The 10,987-nt window shown below is 36.4% G+C and overlaps 1 non-coding gene across 1 annotated transcript; it reads right to left on the reverse strand.

Annotated features, from left to right (window-relative positions):
- Positions 1–9,246: 9,246 nt before the first annotated feature.
- Positions 9,247–9,352, reverse strand: LOC115831996. Its single transcript, XR_004027473.1, has one exon. It is a non-coding gene; the product is annotated as a U6 spliceosomal RNA (small nuclear RNA).
- Positions 9,353–10,987: the final 1,635 nt, after the last annotated feature.

Genomic DNA, 10,987 nt, shown 5'->3' on the forward strand with positions numbered 1-10,987 from the left:
TTTTTTATTATACTTTAAGTTTTAGGGTACATGTGCACAACTTGCAGGTTTATTACTTATAAAAGCAAAACAATAATGAAACCAAAACAGGAAAACAAAAACTGAAAAATAGTTTTGCAACAACAAAGTATACCATTTTAAAATGGTATAAAATCCAAGACATGGAAAGGAACAAGAATACATAAAGTTTATTAGTCCATTTTCACACTGCTACAAAGCCATACCTGAGACTGGATAATTTATAAAGAGTTTTAATTGACTCACAGTACTGCATGGATGGGGAGGCTTCAGGAAACTTACAATCATGGCAGAAGGGAAAGGGGAGGCAAGGTACCTTTTTCTCAAGGTCACAGGAAGGAAAATGAACACAGGAGGAACTACTAAACACTTATAAAACCATCAGATCTCGTGAGAACTCACTCAATATCATGAGAATAGCATGGGGGAAACCGTCCCAGTTATCCAATTACCACCATCTGGTCTCTCCATTGACAAGTGGGTATTATGGGGATTATAATTCAAGATGAGTTTTGGGTGGTGACACAGAGCCTAACCACATCAAACATATATGCAGGGAAAAAGTCACTGGAAACTGACTCCAGGTGGGCACAGATGTTGAATTTTATCTGACTGAGACTTCAGTGAAACTATGATAAACATGTTCAAATAAAAAAAGAAAATATGTGGAAATAATTAAATGAAAATATGTTAATAATGAGTGAAAAAGCAGAAACTCTCACCAGAGAAATATAAACTATAAAAAATAATCCAATGGGAATTCTAAAGTTAAAACATAAAATAACTCAAATAGAAAAATTACCCAACGGGCCCAAGACCATATTAGAGATAGCAGAAGAAGAAATCAGTCAACTTCAAGATAAATTAATAGAAATTGTCCAGTGTAAGAACAAGGAGGAAGAAAAGATTAATCAAAGGAAAATAAACAGAATCTCAGAGAACTGTGGGATAATAGCAAACATTCACATGTCTGAGTAAAGGCAATCTAAGGACAAAAGAAAGAAAACCGGGCAGAAAAGTATCTGCATGAATCATGGCTATCAATTTTCCAATTTGGGGGAAAATATTGGCTTACAGATACAAGAAGTACAGTAAATATCTAATAAAATAAAACCACATGTGGACACAGCATAACAACATTGCTTAAATGGAAAACTAAAGAGAAAATATGGGATGTAGAAAGAGAAAAGTGACACTATATTTATATATATATATTTATTAAAATTATACAATATATACAAATATATATATTTATTACAATTAATGAAAATAATAGCTGATTTCTCATCAGAAATAATAGCAGCCAGAAAATAGTAAAACATCATATTTAAATATTCAACCATAAAAACCTGTCAACAAAAAATTCTTTATTGAGTATAACTGCTCAAAAATGAAAGAAAAACAAAGATATTTCTAGACAAACCACCAGAGTTTATATTATATACCTTTATTTAAAAGTCTTAGAACTGTTTAAAGTAAAATAAAAGAAACGAATATGCCTAATGATATCGTCCCATTTAATGTAAAATATTTTGAAAAATTTAGGAGAAATAAATATGCCTAACGTTGTTATGCTTAATTTTACATAAAACTAAATGTAGTGTTCTGTGCTTAAATTGTTATAATTTCAATTTCATTAATTTATAGCATATAGTTTATATACATTAATTCAAAATCTATCTCTTTTAGAAAACAAACATAAATAATTTTAAGCATATGCTAATAAGCAAATATCTACAAGTTTCCTCCTTTTATCTAACAACCTTATCTTTGTAGATAAGTCAATTTTGTATTGTGTTTTTGAAATAATTTTATTTGAATGAACAAGCTACAGTTCCTTTCACAAACATAAATTTATTAACTCTTTGCAGAAAATCAGGTGAAATTTCAAAATTGTGTGATATGGTTTGGCACAAAACTCATCTTGAATTGTAGCTCCCATAATTCCCACAGGTCATGGGAGGGACCCAGTGGGAGATAATTGAATCACGGAGGGGGGTCTTTCCTATGCTGTTCTCATGATAGTGAATAAATTTCACAAGATATGATGGTTTTATAAAGGAGAGTTCCCCTGCACACGCCCTCTGGCCTGCTGCCATGTAAGATGTGACACTGCTCCTTATTCATCTTCACCTGTAATTGAGAGGCCTCCCCATCCATGTGAAACTGTGAGTCAATTGAAACTCTTTCCTTCATAAATTACTCAGCCTTGGCCATGTCTTTATTAACAGTGTGAGAACAGACTAACACGTTGTGTTTTTAAGAAAGCACAATGTCATGTTTTGGGCTAAATTGTATCCCCAAAATTTAATTGTCCAAGTCCAAACCCCTAGAATGCGACTGTATTTGCAGATAGGTAAATGAGGTAAAATGAATGGGCACTAATCAATATGACTGATGTCTTTATAAGAGGAGATCAGGACATTGAAAAAAGAGACCAAGGAATGGCCACGTGAAGGAGAAGGTAGCCATCTGTAAGCCAAAAAGAAGGCCTCAAAAGAAACCAAACTCGCCCACATCTTGATCTTGGACTTCTAATCTTCAAAACTATACAAAAATAAGTTTTGTTATTTGAGCCACACAGTCTGTAATATTTGTTATGGCAGCCCTAGCAAACTAAGCTTATTTTTCTTCTGGTTAAAGCTAATTAGTCAACACAGATGGTCATCCTAAGTACAAGTGAATTTAGGTTGATGTGTGACAAATGGTGCTGCTAAATCCTCTTACTTGAAGGCTAGTTATTATTCATTTTGAGAACATGTATATAATGATTTTAATTTAGCTACCAATATAAAAAGTGAGACTTTCTGTCTTTGCAATTTCTTCATGGATTTTCTATAATACACATTACATTCTAGTTTAATGCTCATTCAATAATAAAATTACATTCCCTCTTTTTACCTTTGTGGGCACTTTTTCTGGGTTAAGAAGACATTGTGTTTCCTATTACATTTCCCCCAAAGACTCAAGAAGCATCACATGGTTACGTTTGCTGTTAGAAGCTTTTGTGCCTCTTTTGTCACCAAGGCATGCCTAGACTGGTCCATTGTTCACAAAAGGAAGATAAAAAATAGGTGGAGAAGAGCCTCTGTGGCCAGGTGCACCTGCAGAAATCATCTCCTTTAGCCACCCCTATTCTCCCCCTAAAGCATGAGCAAGATTGGCTAAGATCAGCAGAATCCACAGGTATTCCTAGCCTAGATCAGCTAACATTCAGCCAACCATGATCATAAGAAATGCATACTGTTATATACTTATGAAGTTTTTGGTTATTTATTTTACACTGTGGCAAAAGATAACAGAAGGAGGTAATAGAAGATTCAGGGTTCAAATACTATCTCTCTTCTTACTTATTGGCTATTTAACCTTCAGCAAGCTTCTTAAATTCTTGAGGTTCCTCGTGCATGTCATATGCATAATACTTAATTTAAGAGCATTAAATGAGAAGAGCATACAGTTGTTGCATACTAAGGACATAATCTGTGCCAAATGCAGCAGTAGTAAAAAATATAAAAAAAATTCAGATACTAAATATTCAGTGTTTTTATTTGCCAAAGAACTTTCTTATTTGTTTGTTTGTTTGTTTTTTCATTTATTTCATCATTGTTTCATACACCTACTATGAAAGATATAGTTCCTACCATGTGTCAGGCTATGTCCCTTGCACTGGGAATAAATCAATAAGTAAAATACCCTCAATATCTGTTCTTACGTAGCTTATAGTTTACATAAGAATAATATGAATTGTTGTAATAAAGATAATAGCTTCTAAGATTGATAACTCATCTAAGTACAATGGGAAGATAGTAAGATCTTATTTTTTTGTCACTTGGAACTATGTATTACCGTTTAGTAGAAGAGATAGACCACAAACAAATGATAATATGAACATGCATACATAATTGCAGCAAGTATTACAAAAATAACATTTTTATAAGTGATATAAAATTTTTAACAGTGAGATAGTCTAGGATGAAAGTATTAGAGATTTAACAAAGGAATGTTATTGAATTAAACTAAGCATGGATAATTTCATACAGAGAAAATGGCCTTAGGGACTTTGCATATGCTAATGCTTATACCTGGAATCCACATGATATTCTTCTCTCTGGTTAGTTATCTCTTACTCTGTGACATAGAAAATGGCAAATACAATAGACCAGCTTGGAATAGTCTATTGTTTACTGGAAATTCTCAGTGGATATTTTTAAGTATATGTATCTGAACTATGGAAATGACAAATACTTTTGCCCTGGTGTCCAAATTGTTGAGTATTTTATACCAAGACATATGGCACCCACAGAGCTAACTAAATGTTCTATGTATTTTTTGTTTTTTGTTGTTGTTGTTGTTGTTTGTTTGAAGGGGAGGCTAGAAGCAAGGGTAAATCACTTTTTCTACAGAGGTGACTGTGACTAAATACCAAGAAAAGGAAACATAAAATCTGAAATCCCTGCTTCTTTTGAGGAAATCTATACAAGCAGAGTAGAATAGTCAAAAAAATGCTGCATAGTATAACAAGGTTCACTATGTGTGATTGAATTATTTGGAAAAAAATCCAAAATTGTGATGTAATCTAATAATATATTTTATCTTTAAATCTCTGAAGGGATTAAAAGTTTCTCTTTTGCGAGTTTCTCTAAATCATTATTTTACTAATTTGGTTTGTATTGAAATAGTTATAATTGGGCCATTCCCAAAGTTAATCACCTCACATAAAAATCCTTGTTTATGAAGAGCAGAGAAATGACTTTGTAATTTAGAAGCATATACTTAAGATATCTAAGTCCTATTAAAAAGAGAACAATGAAATGGAAGCTATTAAAATTATGCTAGAAAAGTAACTTTGTAAACAACATTAGATCTTTTTATTGAAGTTGCTTGCTTTAAACTGTATTATGGCTTCTGAGATGTGCTCTACCATTGCAAATTCAGAGATTATATAGTTCTTACCACACTTCAGACGTCACAAACCAGAACAAAAGCATTACCCCTGCTATACACAGTAATCTTTAATTAATGGACTGGTATTCCAATTGCAAAATAATAAATCCATATCCTTTGCATCCTGGAACTATTATATGCGTGATATGAAGGAGCAGTATCCCAGATACTTCTTTGTTAATTGAGATCTGGTTTATTTACCTTTATCTAATTCTTCATTGCTCATATTTCTTTGAATAGGTTACTCTAGTTTGTAGTCTCTAAACTCTAAATACATGAACCAAGGCTTTAGAGAGTGATCAAAATCATGAGTTGTCAAAGAAATAGGACTAGAGTTGAGGAAATACTGTTGACGGTGAAATTTTTCAATATCGACGCATTTATGCATGTATGCATACACCACACGTTAGAATAAAATGAAGCATTACACTGATTCCATGTATTTATTCCAATATATGTCTAACAATTAGCATTCGAATACAAGTTGAGTATCCCTAATCTGAAAATCCAAAATCTGAAATATTCCAATATCTAGAACTTTGGGTGCTGACATGATGCTCAAATAAAATGCTTGTTGGAATATTTCAGATTGTGGATTTTCAAGATAGGAATGCTGAACCAGAAAGTACAAGGCAAATATTCCAAAATCTTAAAAATCCAAAATTGGAAATATTTATGGTCCCAAGCATTTCAGATAAAGAATATTCAATCTGTATTATTTCTTTGAGCACAAAAAAAGAAAAACAAACATTATTATACTATTGTCAAAGCAAAAATTGCACATGGCAAAGTTAAACAGGCTAAAAAAAATTTATTCAAGTTATAGAAGTGGTTTCATTGTCTGGAGTGATACCCAAGGTTCGTTGTCTTACAGCCACAGAAAACTAGGACAGAGACACACAAAGAGTGAGGTTCAGAGTGAAAGATTAATAGGCGAAAGAAAGAGATGTGTATCTTAAAGTGATAGTAGAGTTTGAAATTATGTTTGCTAAAGTCAACAGACAATTGAAAGGGAAATCAGGGCCAACAGGTAGGAAAAAGGTTGTCTTGTCCTTGTGATAGTTTACTGAGAATGATGGTTTCCAGCTTCATCCATGTCCCTACAAAGGACATGAACTCATCATTTTTTATGGCTGCATAGTATTCCATGGTGTATATGTGCCACATTTTCTTAATCCAGTCTATCGTTGTTGGACATTTGGGTTAGTTCCAAATCTTTGCTATTGTGAATAGTGCCACAATAAACATACGTGTCCATGTGTCTTTATAGCAGCATGATTTATAGTCCTTTGGGTATATACCCGGTAATGGGATGGCTGGGTCAAATGGTATTTCTAGTTCTAGACCCCTGAGGAATCGCCCACTGACTTCCACAATGGTTGAACTAGTTTACAGTCCCACCAACAGTGTAAAGGTGTTCCTATTTCTCCACATCCTCTCCAGCACCTATTGTTTCCTGACTTTTTAATGATGGCCATTCTAACTGGTGTGTGTATCTCATTGTGGTTTTGATTTGCATTTCTCTGATGGCCAGTGATGATGAGCATTTTTTCATGTGTTTTTGGCTGCATAAATGTCTTCTTTTGAGAAGTGTCTGTTCATGTCCTTTGCCCACTTTTTGATGGGGTTGTTTGTTTTTTTCTTGTAAATTTGTTTGAGTTCATTGCAGATTCTGGATATTAGCCCTTTGTCAGATGAGTAGGTTGCAAAAATTTTCTCCCATTCTGTAGGTTGCCTGTTCACTCTGACGGTAGTTTCTTTTGCTGTGCAGAAGCTCTTTAGTTTAATTAGATCTCATTTGTCAATTTTGGCTTTTATTGCCATTCCTTTTGGTGTTTTAGACATGAAGTCCTTGCCCATGCCTATGTCCTGAATGGTATTGCCTAGGTTTTCTTCTAGGGTTTTTATGGTTTTGGCATGTTCTCACTCATAGGTGGGAATTGAACAATGAGAACACATGGACACAGGAAGGGGAACATCACACTCCGGGGACTGTTGTGGGGTGGGGAGAGTGAGGAGAGATAGCATTAGGAGATATACCTAATGCTAAATGATGAGTTAATGGGTGCAGCACAGCATCATGGCACATGTATACATATGTAACAAACCTGCACATTGTGCACATGTACCCTAAAACTTGAAGTAAAATAATAAAATAAATAAAAAAAGAAATTATGAAGACCAGAAAAAAAAAAAGAAAAAGGTTGTCTTAAGTTTAGTTAAATTTAGGGAAACTTTAAGGCCCATTTGTTAACTATGTTTATGCGGTTTTAGGAAGCTTAATAGGTTAACTTCTTTTTTTGTACTAGGTACAGAACATCTACAACTCAAGAGGTTATGACATATTATGCTGAATTTCCTACTAAATAAATGACTATATATTTGCAAATTTCTCATGATCCCACACCTGAAAACAGTATTCATTGTTCCAAGTTTTATTTGCCCTTATAAAAAACACTTACAGCTTTTCTTTCCTTTTTAAGATATTTATTTATTTATTTATTTTCTTGCCAAATTTTTTTTATTATACTTTAAGTTCTAGGGTACATGTGCACAACGTGCAGGTTTGTTACATACGTATACACGTGCCGTGTTGGTGTGCTGCCTTAAATCTGTGCCATGGTGGTTTGCCACACAAATCATCCCATCATCTAGGTATTAGGCTCAGCATCCATTAGTTATTCTTCTTGATGCTCTCCCTCCTCCCACTCTTCCACCCTCCAACAGGCCCCAGTGTGTGTTGTTCCCCTCCGTGTCCATGTGTTCTCATCATTTAGCTCCCACTTATAAGTGAGAACATGCAGTATTTGGTTTTCTGTTCCTGCATTAGTTTGCTGAGGATAATGGCTTCCAGCTCCATCCATGTTTCTGTAAAAGACATGATTTCATTCCTTTTTATGGCAAGGGAGTATTCCATGGTGCATATGCACCACATTTTCTTTATTCAGTCTATCGTTGATGGGCATTTAGGTTGATTCCATGTCTTTGCTCTTGTGAATAGTGCTGCAGTGAACATACGTGTTAATGTATCTTTATAATAGAAGAATTTCTATTCCTTTGGGTATATATCCAGTAATGGGATTGTTGGGTCAAATGTTTTCTTCTGCCTCTAGGTCTTTGAGGAATTGTCATAGTGTCTTCCACAATGGCTGAACTAATTTACACTCCCACCAACAGTGGAAAAGTGTTGCTTTTGCTCCACAACCTTGCCAGCATCTGTTCTTTTTTGACTTTTTGATAATAGCCATTCTGAGTGATGTGAGATGGTAGCTCATTGTGGTTTTGATTTGCATTTCTCTAATGATCAGTGATGTTGAGCTCTTTTTCATGTTTGTTGGCTGCATGTATGTCTTCTTTTGATAAGCGTCTATTCATGTCCTTTGCCAATGTTTTAATGGGTTTTTTTTTTCTTGTACATTTAAGTTCCTTGTACATGCTGGATCTTAGACCTTTGTCAGATGGATAGATTGCAAAAATTTTCTCCCATTTGGTAGGTTTTCTATTCACTCTGATGATTGCTTCTTTTCCTGTGCAGAAGCTCTTTGGTTTAATAAGATCCACTTTGCTCATTTTTGCTTTTGTTGCAATTGCTTTTGGCACTTTTGTCGTGAAATTTTTGCCTGTGCCTATGTCCTGAATGGTATTGCCTAGATTTTTCTCCTAGGGTTTTTATAGTTTTGGGTTTTACATTTAAGTCTTTAATCCATCTTGAGTTCATTTTTGTATATAGTGTAAGTAAGTGGTCTGGTTTTAATTTTCTGCATATGACTAGTCAGTTCTCCCAGCATCATTTATTAAACAATGAATCCTTTCCCTATTGCTTGTTTTTGTCAGGTTTGTTGAAGATCTGATGGTTGTAGGTGTGTGGTCTTATTTCTGGGTTCTCTATTCTGTTCCATTGGTCTATGTGCCTGTTTCTGTACCTGTACCATACTGTTTTAGGTTTTAGTTACTGTAGCCTTATAGTATAGTTTGAAGTCAGAAAGTGTGATGCCTATAGCTTTTTTTTTTTTTTTTTTTTGCTTAGGATTGTCTTGGTGGTTATACAAGCTCTTTTTCGGTTCCCTATGAATTTCAAAATAGTTTTCTTTTTCTAATTCTGTGAAGAATGTCAATGGTAGTTTAATGAGAATAGCATGGAATCTATAAATTGCTTTGGGCTGTATATTGCCATTTTCACGATGTTGATTCTTCCTATGCATGAGAATGGAATGATTTTCCATTTGTTTGTGTCATCTGTAATTGTTTTGAGCAGTGGTTTGTAGTTCTTCTTGAAGAGGTCCTAAAAATATGGAATGTTTCGTGAATTTAGCATCATCCTTGCACAGGGGACATGCTAATCTTCTTTATATTGTTCCAGTTTTAGTATATACACTGCTGAACTGAGCATTATAAAAGGTTTTCTACAAACAATGCCACATATATAAGTAGCCATAAAATTCTATCTTGCATAGCCACATTTTCAAGATGATACTATTTCTTAATCATTTGCTATCTTTTCCTACACCCAGTGTATTTTCTTTTAGTGAAAAGTATTTAAAAAATGGGACTTGAAGGCTATAGTTGTAGGACACAATTGTATTTGCTTCTTAATTTTTCAGTATGATAGTTGAACTTATTTGTATGTGTTTATACAGTCATGAGCAGTATAACAATGACAGACCATATAAATGATGGTGGTCCCATAAGATTACAATAGAGCTAAAAAATTCCTGTCACCTAGTGGTGTCATAGCCATCTAAATGTAATAGAGCAATGCATTACTCACATATTTGTGGTGATGTTGGTGTAAACAATCCTACTACACTGCCAATTGTACAAAAGTTTAGCTTGTACAATCACATACAGTATATAGTATGTGATAATGTCACGAGATCCTTGGGGTGTTGCTTCTCCAGCCAGAAACCTCTGTGGCCAGTGGTGCCTTTGCCTGAGTTTTGCTAGGGTCTGTTTGTCTCATTTCACCCATTCAGCCTGGCAGGCTGTGTTCAGCTCATCCTACTGTCCTGGATGCCACACCTGCCAAGGCTGAGACAGGTGCGGAGCAAGGAGCGGTTTGTGAGTGACCAATTGTGTGGTCCAGCCACTGTACATAGCCAGGCATGTCCACTTCAGTGCAGAGGGTAGCTCCAGGCACCAGCATAGGTGTCAGTTCCCTGTGAGGCTGTGACTGGGCCAGGCATACCGCAAGCAGCCTCCATGGCTGGCACTGGGGAATGTGGTGGCACCCAAAAGCTGGGAGATTCCAGGAACCGCAGAGTCCCAAAGAGGGTGTCACAACCTTGGGTCAGGGAACTGCTAGGTCTGGGCTCCTCAAAGGGCCACAGCTCTTCTCTCCTTCTCTCTTCACTCCTTCTTATTACCTGCAACATGGCAAAAGCAAGGGATGTGTATCAGCCCTGTTTGTGGTACAGCTCTTTCAGCCCTGCCATTTGCTGAGTCCCATTTCCGGGAGGAATGAGATACGTGAACAAGTGTAGGGTGAGCAAGGCAAAGAGGCGCTTCATTGACAGAACAGCTCAGAGGAGACTGACAGTGGGTAGCTCCTCTCTGCAGGCAGGTCATCTCAGTGAGTGTCCACCTCTCGGCAGAGGGGAGACCCACAGTGGGTAGTTCCTCTTCACAGGCAGGTCCTCCCAACATCCCTTCAGCTCTGGGCAGACTAGGCAGAGAGGAGACCCACAGTGGATAGGTCCTCTCCACAGGCAGGACATCCTAACTTCTGTTCAGCTCTCAGCAGAGAGAGGTTTTATGGGCTTCAGAGGGGAGGAAGTGTGTGCTGATTGGTCCATGGACAGCCATGGGTGGGCCTGGAAAAAGCACCATATGCTCTCACTCCAGTCCACGGAACTGGCAGCCTGTACGAGGCCTGAAGGTGGGGCTTCACTGGGAAACCACCACTTTCCACCCAGGAGCCTGTCAGCCTCCTGCTGCCATCAGCATGCCATCTGCAGAGTCCAGGCTGTTAAGGCCAAGGGATGCCTGCAGGTCCATGCTGAGCCACCCTTAGTACCCCCTCAGCCTC

This window comes from Nomascus leucogenys, chromosome 20, assembly GCF_006542625.1.
Source record: "Nomascus leucogenys isolate Asia chromosome 20, Asia_NLE_v1, whole genome shotgun sequence".
Taxonomy (NCBI): domain Eukaryota; kingdom Metazoa; phylum Chordata; class Mammalia; order Primates; family Hylobatidae; genus Nomascus; species Nomascus leucogenys.